The following is a 17826-nucleotide window of genomic DNA, read 5'->3' on the forward strand; positions in this document are numbered from 1 at the left end:
TGGACAAAATGTCATTTTCTAATGTCCATTTATCAATTTTAGCCAACAGTACTTTACCCAGGATCTTCATAGAAGAATCCAACAAGGAAATAGGGCGGTAGCATTTGGGGTCACTTCTTAATCCTTTTTTAAAAATTGGGACAATGATTGAACAAGTCCAGGTATTAGGTAAACCCCCTACAAGTACATGATTAAACACATTCCTTAATATCGTAGCCCACATATCCGGGTTTGATTTATAAAAATCTAGAGGAACACCATCGGGTCCCGGGGCTTTACTCTTGGCAGAACCAATTATCGCAGTCTTAACTTCAGTTTCATTAAAATCTACATTTGGTTGCATGTCAGAATAACAGGGTATATGAAATGTTTCATAGGCTTGATTGCTCCCATAGATGGCTGAGAAATGATTAAGCCACTCTAATTCTGGTATATTTGCCTCAAGATCTGAATTGCATGATTGGGCAAATAAGGGATTATTTATTATAGACCAGAATTTAGAACTGTTTTTAAGGGTGGTTGAGTCCATTAAAGCGTCCCAGGCTTCTTCTTTTACGACTTTTTTACGTGTTTTTACCGCCTCAGCATATTTTTTCCTTAGCTCGCTACCTCTAGCTTATTTCTGGGGGAATGTTTGAGCGCTGCCATCAGTGCAGAGTGAGCTTTCGAACAAGCATGGTCGAACCAACCAGAGACTGGGGCAGGTCCCCTCTTTGGGCTAAGTGTAAGCTCTTCTTCCACCTTAGAGCAGATAGCCTCGAAGGCGGCGACTATCTCTTTACCCCCCCTTTCAGGGTCTCTACAAATCTGAAGTTCCGCCATCATGTCTTGTTCGATAAGATTTAAAAAGTCATTTGGGCAAACTTTGCACCATTTTAATCGCCTCCCTTGATCTTTGCTCTTAACATTCTTCACAGAAGTGGCCAACAAAGCCCTTTTGAGCAATCCAAGCGACCCATCCAGAGTTAAACACACCGGGTTGTGGTCACTAAATCCACTTTCAATAGCATTGTAGAAATGAACATAATGGAGGAGTCCTGGGGATAAAAAAATGTAATCAATAATAGATTCACTACCCCTCGCATTATATGTGGCCACACGATCATTCAGATCTGAAAAACCCGGTTCATATAAATCACTTACAGATAATAGATGTTCCATAGCTGATCCCTTCAGGTTATGCTCAAAATGGGGGGGACTCGTAAGGTCCGGGCCATTAAAGTCTTTGATCTGACAGTGCAAACTGCACAGATGAACATTAAAATCATCCATTAAAATGATTTGAACAAAAGTGGTTTGTTTTGACATATAATCAGCTAAAAACATACTTAAGCTTTCTAAAACAAAATTTGGGGGTCCACCCAGCAAGGAGTTGTAACAATTAATTAAAACAAACTTATTTTTGTCTGGGTGGAGGATTTCTAGAAACTGGAAATGATGTGACGAGCTAGTAAGTTCCCTCACACTTCCAGCTATATTAAGTGAGACCAGTAACATCAAGCCACCTCTATCCCTTCCTACCGTGGTACACAGTGCTTTGACGAAAAATGACGAGTAACCATCCAACCAGAAAGAATGTTCCCGTGCCCATGTTTCCTGCATGGCAACTATATCATATTCTTTTAGCTTACCCAGCCAGATTGGGTCATTTTGTTTGGCACGTAGACCCGCAATATTCCAGGACAGAATCTTAACTTTTCTATTACCTTGCTCTGTTGTAACCTCCCCTTCATTAGATGAAATGTTACCTGGGGTAATAGTAATAACATTGTCTACCTGGACATTAGCTATCAGATTCGGCTGCTGGGGCTCTAGTCAGTCCATATTTGCCTGATTAGCAAGAGCCGCAAATCTATTTGTAAGGGGCAGGTTATCTATGTGCGTGTTCCTTGTATAAGTAACTGCGCCAGCGGCCCTTGGTTTCTTTGTCACCCATTCATTTCCTTGGTGAGGGAAAAGTTGTCTACTCTCTGCCCCACGGTTGTTATTTTGCAGCGGCCTACTATGCCCCCCTTCCGCTATCAGAAGAACAGGTGGATAAAAGAAACCCAGAGGCATGGCGCGCACACCCTTACCTAATGGATCCAACGGAGATGCATCCCAAAAAAGACGACTAATGACATCACGAGATTTAAAGTTAACTATAACACAGTCTCCTGCCACACATTTCTTAGTTTTTCCCACCCAATTGACCCTTCTGCACATCAAGATATTAGCTGCGATGTTACTTTCCCCCGTGCAATTTGCATTACACCATTTTTCCGTGTGATTGAGCAGCGTTTCATGTTGTTCCACCTCCCCTGCATCTAATTTAGGCACATTTACCAATACTGCTACAAAGGGAGTTGCATCGGGGGGCAAGTGCACTGGAGGTACCCTACCCACCCGCTCTCCCGAAATACCTCGTGGCTTTTCCAGTAAAACACGGTTTGGCGCTGTATGCGGAAGAGGCATATATCTACCATTTACAACTTTCCCAATGCTTGACACAGGGTCTACAACGGGCGTATTTATAGCGGGGTTAATCGGCGGGTCGATTTCTATAGGGGCAGGAACCTGTGGAACGTGAGGACATGTCAAATTTTGTGGTGGCAGTATAAGGGCCTGACTATCTAAGAACTCATTAATGCGTTCACATTTATTGAGCAGAGTATTAACACAGTCCTTCAGAGTCTCAGTTATATCTGTTGCAATCTGGATTAAGGCAGATTCAAGTCTCTCAGAGAAAAGTTTTTCCAGAAGAGACGAGAGGCCCTCCTCTGTGATATAGACGGCATTCTGATCCCTGGACTGGGTAATGGCCATGTTTTCTGTAAGTCCCATGTCCATAGCAGGTGCAACAGTAACTGGAAGCTCCGGAGAAGGCAAAATTGTGGGAGACTGCGCCACATTGGGACGACATGATTCAATAATGATCCTCGGCTCCAGTGGAACACAACTGGAAGGCAAAGTATTTATAGTGCATGAGTCTGCTGATGTAGTTTCCAGACCCAACGCACGTTCTGAAACCTTTATCTGGGTGGATAATTCGTCAACTTTAGACATCAGGTATGTAATTATACTTGTTGTGTACTTGGGCACCTTGGCCTTAGCTTCACCCAGCACTGGAGTAACTAATTTGCGCTTACCCATGATGTTAGAGCTGTGGCCCGTCCCGTCCCTGGTCGTCCTTGGACGGCCTTAGACGGCCCGCCCTCTGCCCGGGCTCCGCCCGGCGCCGTCCGCGCGCGTCCGCGACGCGGAGGAAGAGCCCCGTTTTAGTAGCGCCTCCGGGCGCGCTGCAGGAGGAAGTGGGCGGAAGTTGCCGCTCAGCCCTCTGGGAGCTGTAGTCTCCAGCCGCCGCGATGGAGTTTGGGTGGCGAGACCACAGCGTCAGGGCCCCAGGAGCGAAGTGGCGTCCCGCTGGTGTGACAGGCTTGGCTGGACTGCCTGTGTGCAGGTATGGAGGTCCCCGCTCCGTCGAGGAAGAGCCCCGTTTTAGTAGCGCCTCCGGGCGCGCTGCAGGAGGAAGTGGGCGGAAGTTGCCGCTCAGTCCTCTGGGAGCTGTAGTCTCCAGCCGCCGCGATGGAGTTTGGGCGGCGAGACCACAGCGTCAGGGCCCCAGGAGCAAAGTGGCGTCCCGCTGGTGTGACAGGCTTGGCTGGACTGCCTGTGTGCAGGTATGGAGGTAGCAAGACGGTGGACCAAAGTTACGTGGTCGACAGTATCGAATGCAGCGCTCAGATCCAGGAGGATCAGGGCCGCTGATCCCCCTGAATCTAAGATGCATCTTGCCTCTTCCGTCACTACTATGAGGGCTGTGTCCGTGCCCTGTCGTGGGCGAAAGCCCGTTTGGGAATCGCTCAGTAGGCCATTACTCTCCAAGAAACCTGAGAGCTGATGATTCACTAGCTTTTCGGCGATTTTGCCCAGTCCAGGTAGCAAAGAGATCGGGCAAAAATTGGCCAAATCGGTGGTGTCTAGTCCCGGTTTCTTTAGGAGCGTTTTAATTTTGGCCTGTTTCCAGCTCGGGGGGACTATGCCATTGATGAAAGAGGTGTTTAACAAATCTGTGGCAAGGGGGGCAATAGTGCTCACAATTTGTTTGAGGATGTGCATAGGAGCTGGATCGGAGGGAGAGCCGCTTTTTACGGTGGAAAGAGTATTACAAAAGTCCTCCCTGGTGATGCATCTAAACACCTCAAGTCGGGGGCTGATTGTTTGGGGGAGGGGGATTTCAGGGACTAGTGTTGCGGCAGTTTGTGGTAGGCCATCAAGAATTCTCTGTATTTTATCATCGAAGAACTCTGCTAGCTGGTCGCATCTTGATTTGGTATCCTCTTGTAAGGTTGTTGGATTTTAAGAAGTTGATTAACAGTTTTAAACGTTTCCTTAGAGGAGTTAGCCGAAAGTTTAATTTTCACCTCAAAGAAGGATGCATTAGTTTTCTGCCGTGCAGCTTTATAGAGTCTCAGGGCAGCCTGGTAGGAGGTTTTGCTGTTAAGTCCCCAATCTCTCCTCCAGATGCGTTCCGACTTTTTGCAGGCTTTTCTGAGGTCTCTTAATTCAGTAGTGTACCAAGGAGATTTAAAAGTGCTGCTCTTTTTTGTCACCATTTTGAGGGGCAAAACCGTGTTCAAGGAACTGTTAAGCCGGTTCTGGAAATTTATGTCTGCTAGCAGGACATCTGATTCTGCATCAGGAGCCGATTGTTCAAGAGCTCGTTTCAAGTTTTCCACCGATAGCTTTGGCCAGGCTCTCTGTAATATGCGGGGGCGAGGGGCACTTTTCTCTTCCAATCGTATTTCCCAGGAAAAAGGAACTACAAAGTGGTCCGACCATGGTAGGGGCAGAGGGGGTTCGACTAGGAGCTGGTTGTTATTTGAAAAGACCGGGTCCAACAGATGTCCCTTGTTATGAGTGGCTTCCTTATTTAAAAGATTTAGTTCAAAGGCTTTTAGATTTAGGATGAGATCTACAGCAACTTTATCATTAAGGTCATCGAAATGCAGGTTCAGGTCTCCAAGAACCAAAAAGTTGGGTGCCCGGGCTGCCGCTGCTAAGGCGGCTTCTAGCAGAGAATCTGCAAAATGTTTTATGCAGCCTGGCGGGCGGTAAATAAGGAATCCTGAAAGGGAGTAGGTGGGGGTTAGCTGGATGCTAAAACAGGCACTTTCTGAGTCTGAAATCCCGCCGTCCTCAAGTCTACAAATCAAGGAGTCTTTGTGGATTATAGCGAGACCACCTCCTTTCCCTTGGTCCCTATTCTGACTCTGAATAAGAAAACCACTTGGGAGGGCGGAAATGATGTCAAACTCTGCATTGGGAGATAACCATGTCTCCATAAGGAAGAGCAGGTCAAGATGAAAAAAACACTGTAAGAGGAACCCTTTCCTACGGATCACCAAGACCACACCCCCCTTCTGCAACGCCATCCGTGTCCTCATCGCTTCAATCACTATTGACTCGGACCACTACATCTTCCAAGGGGATCTTAACTTCTAACCCGATGAACCTAGTGACACCAGCACCACCGACCTTCTGGAAAGCATGAGCAACATCGGCCTTAAGCAAATTGTCACCTACCTTACCCACATAACAGTACACACGATCATCCCCATTTTCACATCCAGCAACAGAGTCAAGTACAACCATGTCTCACAGCTCACCTGGACCGACCACTACAGTACTAACTTCACCCTCTCAGAACCCAACACTGGCACCATTCCCTCCAGCTCCACGCGCTGAAACTGGAAAATATATTAGAAGAAAAGTGGAACAACTTTCTCAACTCCCAGATACAACATCCAAACCAGACCAAGCTGCAAAGAACTTCTCCCTGTGGATCACAGAATGCACTGAAACAATAACCTCAGCCAAACCAGCCAGATGTACAGGGCCTGCCAGAAGAGACCTTTCACCGCGGAACGGAAATTCACCACATACAACTGCCAGCAGCTAGAAAGGAAGTGGTGTACCAGTGGTGTACCAGCAAACAGACCAGAGACTATACCATCATCAAGATAACACTCAACCACCACCTCCTGAAAGAACAAAGAACGCCCAAGGAGACCGCATAGGAGCAAGCACAAACTGCAGCAAGGAGCTTTTTGCTCCTTGCAGGAGAAGGCAATCAATCAGCGACCCTCAGAAAATCTGGAACACAACAACCTCCAGGTCCCCGGTTTCCTAGCCAACCAAACCACTGAGCCAGCCCTGATCGCAACCACTGACGACATCAAGGCCCACCTGGACCACTGCAAAATGGCAGCCCTCATCCTCCTGTACCTATTAGCTGCCATCAACACCATCTCAAATCACATCTTCATCAACATACTCCACCATTGGAATCCAGGGTTACGCCCTTAAATGGATCACATCATACCTCACCAGAAGAACCCAGAGAATCCGCCTCCCACCATTCACCTCAGCACCCAAGAAGATAATTTCATCAGCTGCATGAGGAGCATTGCCGATTGGATGAAGGCCAAATGTCTCAACTATTGGTCATAGCTCTACTCATAATAATTTAGTATACAGATACATGAAAAGGGAACCATAATTCACCTTCATTTCTGTTGTTTTATTTATCAAAAAATATAATTTCTCTTTTTTGTTTCTCTTTTTTTTGTGTATAAAAATATTATTTCAAAAGATAGAAAACATGAAATGTATTTACAGTATCATTCAAAGATAAGGGAAAAACATCACTTTCTATTATCTCTCTATTCACAAATCTTTGTGTGAGTTAATACCCCCCACAAAAAAGAAACAATAATGAAGTCAAACTCTTCCCCTCATTCAACCTATCTCACCATTCATTCCTCTCAAGCATACAACCTTCCATACTGTGCAAATATATTCACAAAGAAACACATCTGAGACAGTGATCTATTTGTCAAATGAATATACATTAAAAAATGTGGTGTTACTCCATCATTTTAGTTTTGAAAAATCCTTTTCTTGACGTAGAACTTTGGATGGAGTTCTCAGATGTGTGTAGCTGGCCTACGTAAGTTTCGGTGAAAGCAAGGTGTTGTCACCTTCATCAGGGCCAAATAGAGTACAGTTTCCAACAAAGAAGTGGGGGTTCTTAGTATATGTTTCAGGGAAATTTCGGTGGTCATATAAAGTGTGTCTCTGGGTCAGTAGGTAGCCATCGTATATAGGATCAATCAAAGTGTGGCAAAAAATGGATATACTTCAAAATGTTAGAGAATATTCTGTCTTGCTTCTTGGAGACGTGATTTTGACTGGGGTGTCCAAATAAACGCTTGGTCAAAGGATCCTGTATTGCCTATTTATAAGCTCAAGGTTGTATATTCGTCTTTTAGTCTTTGGCTAGATGTAGGTAAATTGGATTTACCGATTCATAAATACCAAATTTTACCGATTCGGTATTTATGAATCGGTAAATCCAATGTAGGTAAAAAATCTGTAAAAAATACCGAATCAGAAGGATTCAGTATTTACTGAATCTGTATTTACCGTTTCGGTAATTGCCATTGATTCCTATGGGCCTTGAGGCCCATAGGAATCAATGTCAATTACCGAATCGGTAAATACCGATTCGGTAAAATTACCAAATTGTCAAGGGGGACAGGGTGTCAAAGTGACACCCTGTTGCACCCCTGATTCTTGCTTGTGTGCCATGTGACACACATACATGCCCCTAGGACATGTATGTGTGCCACATGGCACAGGTGTACATGCACAGATGTGCATGTACACAGGAATTCGTTATTTACCATGAAATAGTATTTCATGGTAAATAACGAATTCTTAACGGCTTGTGGCAATATTTTAGGTGCCACCTACATCTAGATTTACAGATTCGGTAAATTTACCGATTCGGTATTTTACTGAATCTGTAAATTTACAGAATTGGTAAATTTACAGAATCGTTAAAATTTGGGCCCCCTACATCTCAAAAAGCAAATACCGGTCGGTAACGGCCGGTATTTGGTGTCCTACATCGGGCCCTTAGTCTTTTATGAGCTTCGCTCCAACTGTAGGTTAAAAGCGGGCAGCCTAAGGAGGCTGTAATTCCCTCATCAAGCCTCCGTCTTCCGAAACCCAGTACAGCAGAACTCTGCCCATCCCCGACCCAGGTGACCATGCCCGCAACCGAAGCATCATCTTGGAAAGCAACCACTCCATGAAGAAACAGATAAACTCAGTCTCAATCACCTGCTTCCACACCCGAAGCATGCTCCGCAAGATCTTCAGGTGGCTCCCAGTGAACACCAGAGGGTCCGCTATGCAGGTCCTTGTCACCATCTGGTCAGAGTACAGGAACACACTCTACGTAGGAATCACCACCCCCGGATCTGCTGAAGCAAAATTCAAGGACGCTCCTTCTCACCCTGTTGGCCAAAGCTTAGAATGAACTTCCCCTGCACCTCAGAACCACCTCATTGCTCCGGCACTTCAGGAAAGGGCTCAGGACCTGGCTGTTCGGTTGAATAGATCACCAGGAAGTAGTTAGCAGCATCAGTGCCCTGAGACCCACAAGGGTGATGTGCCAAGCTTTATAAATGCCCGATTGATTGATTTATTGCGTGAGAGTAATCCTTTCCAACTGGTTGATCTCCTGAGCAATCCAGAAGGCAATTTCATCACTCTTCATTGCATTTTTCCCATGATAACTTATATTGTCTGTGGTATGATTGCCTGTACAGCAACCTGCCTCTGTACTGTTAGTCCTGCTAGATCCAGTTTTGTGTTAGTAGCACATACTGAATGAGTTTCCTGTATATAGAATTATAGATTCCAACAATACCAATGAGTAGTAGCGTATCAGACCGGGGAAGGCTAGTACTTTCCCTTTTGCCCCTTCATTACTCGGAGGACCCGATCTAACATTTCAGTGTGAATGTGTGTAATAACTCACCATTAAACACGTTTTGGTGTTTTTTGGTAATTTAAAGGAATTTTCTGATATTTGTATGCCATATGGTGTGCAGGGAGTGCTGTCAGCTTATAAGCCTAAAATTGGCCCTGAGACATTGTGTATAATATGAAACACCACCAAAGAGTAAAATGTTTCAAAGGCATAAGCTCCCTGTTCAGCTATTACAAATGTAACTGCCCCCACCCAAAATATAGATGCCTCTATTCCTGGAATGTTGCGTAACTTCCTCTCATTAATTTACTCTTACTTGAATCAATTCAATAAAATCTGAGATTCAAAAACATAGAAAACCATAATGAAAAATAGCCCTTTAAGAGTTAGGCTTGACACACCTACTGTAAAAGATGCTTCATGTATTTCCTGTGGTAGATCACCGTGATTCCTATGGATGTTTCAGTGTGTTTGTAATGATGGTTCTCTTAATTGTGCATATTCAAAGACTATTCAAAGGGCCAACAAATCTGAATACCCCACTTTGAGTTCCATGTTGCATAAACTAGTGTTCTGGCCTAGTTCTACATGGTTTGGCTGTCCTGCTCACAGGTGCCTGAACTTCATCTTGTGTACAAACGCTTGAGCCTGTAAGTCGAAATTAATGTAGCCCCTGATATAATTGCTAGTGTAATAGCCGTGCTTTTGGAGCTACTAGCAGTGTCATAAAGGTGTAAGGAACCCAGTTGTATTTCAGACCCAATTTTGCTCAGTAGTATAGCACACACAAGTACTTCACTAAGAGAAGACTATTAAAAATGTTTACTCCAACAGTCTTATCCTGTTGCTTAGTACATTAGTAATACCCATACAGAATATGATTACAACAAAACTAATGAATGCCTCTAGCAGCGAGAATAATATAAAAATGTAGAACATGTTTGGAATGTTGTTAGCAGCCTAGCACTCTGATGACTACTTCAATGCACTACACTATGAAGCATGGAATAGCGTCCATATATGATACATTATATATATACATACTCACAAACCTATTAATAATAAATGTGTATACTTGTTTAATGTAAAATATATTAATTTTGATAAATACACCAACATGTATGCATATATATATATCTTCTCAAATGCCCTGAGCTTTACAGAGGTCACACGATGCAGCTCCTACCATCCGGTCTGAAAGCTCGAGGCTGCTTGCAGTTTTTTGCATCCATTTCATTTCAGGATTCCCTTCTCTGTTCCCTACGCGTTTCGAGGCCATCGCCTCTTCTTCATGGGCTGCTACACAGGGGAAATGACTGACTCACCAGTGTTGTCTTATTAGTTGCTTTATTGAGAACACCACCCACTTTGGGCGTTACACACAAGAGTTGCACAATAGCATGCTGGTCCATGTAGTCTCTAAGGTGAGTCGAAAAGTTCATTGTCTGTGTAATTATTAAAAGCTTGTTTTAGTCCTTGAGTAGGTTTGGTTGCCAAACTGCAGGCTTCATTTTGACAAGGGGCTGCATGCTTACACGGAGAGAAAAAGTTCCTTTCCAAGCCTTCCCTTTCAATTGTAGGAAATGGTGCTCCTCTGCCACGGCCAAGGCTGCCGTGTATTTAACATTTCCTCTCAAATGCCTTGAGCTTTACAGAGGTCACACGATGCAGCTCCTACCTGAAAGCTCGAGGCTGCTTGCAGTTTTTTGCATCCATTTCATTTCAGGATTCCCTTCTCTGTTCCCGACGAATTCGAGGCCATCGCCTCTTCTTCATGGGCTGCTACACTGGGGAAATGACTGACTCGTGTTTGGAGCAGTTTGGAGCTGGCGGGATTGCTTGCCGTGATTTTGCACCATTGAACTCGCCTTTTGTGTTAAAGTGGCAAGGACAGGGCGCCACTTAAAAACGAATTTATCAGGGTGTAGTGGGGCCAAGCAGGGCTGCGAGCAGGAGCAAGGACTCGATGTTCCAGGAGTCCTTGCTGGCCGATTGAAGACACCTGGCCGCTCTCCCTGCTAGCCCCGCCCCCTGAGCACCGGACCACGGTAAAGGCACACCTCTAATTATCCCAATTGCTATTAAAGTATCCCAGTGATCCGCTGCGCGGGAGCGCGCGGGAGAGCGCCGAGAGAAGCCCGGGACAAGGGCGGGACCGTCTGTGGCCGTCAGGGGCCAAAGGAGGCCGGGCTGGGCCAGGTCACTGACACGTATTGTCTATTTGTTTTACGTTGTTGTTGTACCTCTGTGGAGTAGTTAGGTGGGTTTTGAGAGTAGATAGCTATATCCAGTCCATTAGTTGGTATGACTACCTCTCTCTCTTCTGGTGTGGGTGTTTCCTTCCTTGGGCCGCTCGATAAATATTTCGAGAAGGCTACAAGGAGGTTGATAAGGAACTCCTCTTAGCTGAGAGACGCGCTGATCGTCGTCGCTCCATTGAACATCTTAAGAATCTACCGCTGTCCACTCAACCGGACTCAAATAATACACAGGAATTGGCTGTTCAAGGGAAGACGGCCATTGAAGCTGATATGTTTGGTACGGACCAAATCCCCAGTATATTTAGGGTTCCTAATATCTCCCCAGCTCGTTCTAGTATTAATAGTGAGGCCCACATAAATAGCTCATCTCCCGCTTCCATTAGCCTCATTGACCTTAATACTCCAGTCGTCCGGACTATGGCACCTAATCTACACTCAACACTAACTAATCGGTCTTTAGACTGTGTTAGTCTATGTGAGAACATTCTGTTACCTAATGTTAGTGACACCGGTTCTAAGCCTACCAAGGCCAAAAAGGTTGTGTGTTCTCCACCTAGGAAAAAAAGGAAAAAGGGTGGTGTTAAAAGAAAAGGTTTTAGTCATCAAATCCCTTCTCCCTTTATAGCTAACCCTAACACAGAGTTTATGGCATTGCCTGTGGTTGAGGCACCTTTAGTCACCCTACACCACCCAACTTCGCCAGAGGCGGTTTTAACTGGGTTTAATAAGGAGAGTTACGACATTCTTGAGAAACTCATAAAATCATACATGCTACCTTTAGTGGAGCGTGTGAGGATTTTGGGAGAAAAAATGGATCGATTTTTGGCGTCTGCGGGTTTACCCCCTCCTGCGAGCTTTGATAGGCAGGCTGGTACATCTTCTATGCCTAGTGCTACAAACATTGCGCCTAGTGCTATAAATATTGCTTCTAGTTACCAATATAAAAATAACAATATCGAAGGTATTATAAAACCTAAGGCCCCGGATCTGGCATCTAAACCCCCTCATGCCATTAACTCTGCTAAAGCGAAGACTATGGTGGTTTCTAACAAACCATCTATTGAGGGATTATTACCATCTGTAAAACATGGGGCTGCTAAAACTGATAACCCTAATTACAGACATTCTTTAACACGTAGGAATATTGTGGAACTTCCCCCTGACTCAGCCAATTTTGTAATTATCCTGACGGGTGTGCCCCCAATTTCTAATGGGAACCGGGAAAATAACGCAAACTTAAAAAACAAAGTCATTTTCTGGCTGAAAACTAATAGACCCCTTCCTGCCCATCTTAATGGGGACATTATTTCAGTCAGAAGATGCAAGTGGGTGGGTTTACGCCCTAAGGATATAGAGGGTGACACAGTGATCATTAACTTTAGGGATCACAGAGTCGTATCCCACCTTACAGATTGGTATGTGGGAAATAACGAGGGTGGGATTTCCACGCGGAATCTCAGTTATTTTTACCCTGAGAATCTGCTCAAACCATCTGGCCAACATTGTTCCAAAAGAGAACAACAATCTCTTAAATGGTCCAACTTTACTCCCAGTTTTTATGGACCACAAATAAATCCAGAGGCTCTGTTTCGTTCCTAAGCACAATCAAGTTATAATAGCTCTTCACATACCCCGAGTTGGGTTAATCCCAAGCCCCAGCTTCTTGGCCCTCCACCTACACCAATTTTTCCATTCCTTAACAAACCCCAGTTCTCTGGTCTCCCCCCTACACCAGTTTTTCCACACTTCAATCAGCCCCAAAGCTTCTATCCCAATCGCAACAAACAAAGCAAATACATTCAGCCTAATGAGTACTGGAACATCCTGCTGAGGAACCTCTATGACCCCTTATCAGGGCTGGCGTCTAACGATTGACCAGCCATTCCATCTTGGGTTACAGAGGGTAATTCAGATTGTACGGGTACTGCAGATGCCCCAGCTAACTCATTATGTTATGTTAAAACTCTAATGGTTCAAGCAGCCCAAAGTGCTAAGGGGGGCTCTGCTTATTTGTGCGCGACTGATGATATGGATAGGGTACCCGTAATAAAGTTATCTGCTGGCCCAATTGTTGAGAGTGTTAAAACGGTGCCGGGCATAATTGTTGAGAGAGTGAATGGGGTGTTAGGTATTCAGGGTGGGTCCCATTGCACCTATACTGACGACATAAATGGAGCTGCCCCCTTGCAAGAAGTAGTCGATCTCTTGAATAACGATCCCCACTCCTCTGTTAAAGATATATCTAGTGCCTCAGTACCTAGAAATGGTACTATCCTGGGTTGTTGGAATATAGCTGGTCTTGAGTCACGCATTTGTATTCCTGATTGGATCAATTTTATACGTCAAGGTGACGTTTGGTCCTTTCAGGAAACCTGGGCACTCTTACCTCTGTTCCTCTCTGGCTACCTGAACTTTAGTAAACCAGCTATCAGAGGACATAGAGGTCTAGCTATGGGTGGCCTGTCAGTTTGGGTTCGTCAATGTGAGGGAGTGTCAGCAGAGGAAGTCTTTATTGATAGCCCAGACGTTTTAATAGTTAGCATTAAATCTACTAGTGGGATGAATATTTTGTTGATTAACATATATGCTAGGGGCGTCCAGGGTGGTAGGGTTTCATCTGCCCTTCTCCGACTATATGATTTTTTAGGTGATGCTCCGGTAGCTGGTCATATGGTTGTAATGGGCGATCTAAACACCTGTTTCGAACCATTGAGTTCGGATGATGGCCTCATAACAGAGGCAGAGGATCTGGCCTGGGGGATTCCTCAACTTGACCTTCCCTCGATTAAAAAATGGTCTCAAGCGGCTATCTTTATTAAAGGGTTGTGTCTGGATCGGGGATTACGTGCTCTAAATGGTCGAGTATGTTCTGACAGGTTGGGCAAACACACCTTTAGTAATGGTAGACATAGTAGTTGTATTGACTATATATTATTGGATGTAAAACTGTGGCATGTGGTAGTGGATATGGAAGTAAAGTCACGTCCGGAAAGTGATCACGATCCACTGGTGGCGGAATCAAGGGATTTCAGCTTTTCAGGGCCGGTTAAATGCCTGCCCAACTTAGTTCAGGAGGCAGTTGTACTCACTAATGATATGAGGAGGGTACGCTGGCCAAAGATCTCTGTAGATGCTGAAGCACGCACAACTATCAGATCTTTGGTTTTTAACTCCCTGGCCGTTATCTCTCAGTGTGATTCACAGGAGGAGATTAACACAATTATTACTGACACGCATACCAGCTTGTTCATGTCTTTAAAAAAACTATTCACAAAGTTTGTTTCCAAAAGGGGTAATAGGGGGTCCACGAAATCCTCCAATTGGTTCAATGAAGAGTGCCGTCGGACCCATGTAGAACTGTTCAAAGCTTTAAAACTTAAGAATCTTGCTTTAATTAGGTCTTGTAGGAAGGCTTTTAATGTTGCTAAACGTTCTGCTAAGGCCAATTGGGATGAAGAACGATGGTCAACTCTAACTGAAGCATGTGGCTCTAGGAACATGCAACAATTTTGGCACCTACTTAAATGGGGCTTGTCCCAGACCGACCGTCCGAGCCCAGCCTCGGTGGACCAACAATAATGGGTTCGCTACTTTGAGGAACAATTTAGGTGCCCCAGTGATGCGCATGAAAACATATGCTGGCCATTGTCGGATGACCCCTTAGAGTTTACGGTCAGAGATGTTGAAGTAGTTTTGAAATCTATTTCAAGGGGAAAGGCACCTGGTCCCGATTGCATTCCTCCCGATTTATTCCAACAGGATCATGACCTCTGGGTACCGTACTTAGTCCAGCTGGCAAATGCTTTGGCCACAGGTGCTAGGGTTCCCGAATCCTGGGCAGGTGCAGAAATCCTGCCTATTTATAAAAAAGGTGATCGGTCGGTTCCATCCAACTATCGGCCGATCAGTCTTATTGACGCGGTGCAAAAAATCACAGCCCGTCTTGTTCTTGCCAGGATTCAGGAATGGATAGAAGAGCATAATGTTTTAACCCCTCTTCAAGCTGGCTTCAGATCTCATGTGAGCACTCTAGACCAGGCCTTCCGCTTCATGCTTCTTTATTGGAAGACTGTTGTCTTGGGTAAAGGTAACCTATACGCAGCCTTCGTGGACTTGAGGTCTGCTTTTGATCTCGTCCCGAGGGCTGGGTTGTGGAAGTGCCTATTAGAACTGGGCATGCCACCCCTCCTTGTTCGTCTCTTGGTGAACCTACATGCACATACCTATGCCCAGGTCCGCTGGGGCAAATCAGGGGAGGTGACGGATAGGTTTCCTGTGGCCAAGGGTGTCAGGCAAGGGTGCGTGTTGGCCCCTACCCTTTTTTCCTTATATATTAACAGGGTTACCAAGTATTTTGAAAACCATCCCACGGACGCTCCGTCTTTGGCCGGAATGAAAATTCCCCTGCTCATGTTCGCTGACGACACACTCCTGATTTCAAAAACCAGACAGGGCCTTCAACAAGCCTTGTCGAGGTTTGAGTTTTTCTGCAGCGAACATGAGCTTGAAGTGAACGTGTCTAAGATCAAATTCATGGTTTTAAGAGGTCACAACCAAATTAGTGCAAGGGTAACTATGGGGGGTACCCCATTGGAACAAACCAAGTTTTTTACTTACTTGGGTGTTACTTTTAGCGAGACCCTTAGTTGGTCCCACCAGGTTGAGCTTATGGCCCTAAAGCATTTGCAGATAGGTGGTGCGCTGATTAAAGAGCGCAAAGGCTCCTTTACCCGGCCAATTTCACCACTAATTAAGATATATGGCTCAAAGGTTCTACCCTCAGTTTTATATGGGGCGGAGCTATGGGGCTTCAGCAAACTGGATCCCTTGAGATCAGCCCAAAACAAATTCCTCAGGATGGCAACGGGTCTGCCCCAGTCAACTCCGCCGATCCCGCTTTTATATGTCAACCGGTGGAGGATCAAGCGAGATTCCGTCCACTGGCATTCTGGCGACGTCTATGGACAACGCCGGAACTCCATTTTTATGCCAGGGCCTGCCTGGAGGTCAAAGATCGTCCTGGTTCCTCAAACATAGGCTGGTTTAAGGATTTAAGCTCTACCCTTTCCGCCCTGGGGTATGGTGATTTGTGATCTGGTCCTGAATTAGCAACCTTTCCCTCGAAAAAAGACCTAAAATTGCACTATTGGGACTGGGTGGTTTATAATAGACACTTGAGTCTGTGTTCCAGCAATCTTACAAGTCTATTTATTGTTTTTAAAGACATATCCAAGCTCGAACAATATTGGGACATGATAACAAAGCCCCTGGATCGTAAATTATTCCACCAGATCAGATGTGGCTCGCTGCCTCTAGGGAATTTCACTAAAAAGTGGGGTTCTGGTGGGACGGGGCACTGTCCAAACTGTCTTGGTCATGGAGAAAGTGTAAATCATTTTTTGTTTGTGTGTCCTCTGTACACAGCCCCAAGAGCCAAATGGTTAAGCCCGGTTTGTAGATGCCTAGGTACCCGCTCGGCTGTCGAAGCAAGCAGCATTTTAAAAACTAACCTGACCCCAATAATTGTTGTGGGGGTAGCTAAATATTTGGGGTGGGCTTGGTTGCTTAGAACCAGGTTCATCAAAAGTAAATAGCTGGGGGTTTAATAATGTCTGCCTGCTTACCTGTTAATGACTAGTTCACTATATCTGATGCTCATTGGTAATCTATGTGGTAATGCCAATGTTGTATTCATTCATAGAAGCCTGTATAAGTAATTTAATATTGGTTTTAGATGTTTTTAATTATGTATTTACTGTATTTTACGTCTTTTATGATGCATCAATCGAATAAAGACTTCTTGAATTGAATTGAATTGAATTGACTGACTCACCAGTGTTGTCTCTTTAGTTGCTTTATTGAGAACACCACCCACTTTGGGCGTTACACACAAGAGTTGCACAATAGCATGCTGGTTCATGTAGTCTCTAAGGTGAGTCGAAAAGTTCATTGTCTCTGTGTAATTATTAAAAGCTTGTTTTAGTCCTTGAGTAGGTTTGGTTGCCAAACTGCAGGCTTCATTTTGCCAAGGGGCTGCATGCTTACACGGAGAGAAAAATTTCCTTTCCAAGCCTTCCCTTTCAATTGTAGGAAATGGTGCTCCTCTGCCACGGCCAAGGCTGCCGTGTATTTAACATTTCCTCTCAAATGCCCTGAGCTGTACAGAGGTCACACGATGCAGCTCCTACCATCCGGTCTGAAAGCTCGAGGCTGCTTGCAGTTTTTTGCATCCATTTCATTTCAGGATTCCCTTCTCTGTTCCCGATGCGTTTCGAGGCCATCACCTCTTCTTCATGGGCTGCTAAACAGGGGAAATGACTGACTCACCAGTGTTGTCTCTTTAGTTGCTTTATTGAGAACACCACCCACTTTGGGCGTTACACACAAGAGTTGCACAATAGCATGTTGGTTCATGTAGTCTCTAAGGTGAGTCGAAAAGTTCATTGTCTCTGTGTAATTATTAAAAGCTTGTTTTAGTCCATGAGTAGGTTTGGTTGCCAAACTGCATGCTTCGTTTTGCCAAGGGGCTGCATGCTTACACGGAGAGAAAAAGTTCCTTCCCAAGCCTTCCCTTTCAATTGAAGGAAATGGTGCTCCTCTGCCACGGCCAAGGCTGCCGTGTATTTAACATTTCCCCTGTGTAGCAGCCCATGAAGAAGAGGCGATGGCCTCGAAACGCGTCGGGAACAGAGAAGGGAATCCTGAAATGAAATGGATGCAAAAAACTGCAAGCAGCCTCGA

The sequence above is a fragment of the Lissotriton helveticus genome, chromosome 4_1 (assembly GCF_964261635.1).
Source record: "Lissotriton helveticus chromosome 4_1, aLisHel1.1, whole genome shotgun sequence".
In the NCBI taxonomy this organism is placed as follows: domain Eukaryota; kingdom Metazoa; phylum Chordata; class Amphibia; order Caudata; family Salamandridae; genus Lissotriton; species Lissotriton helveticus.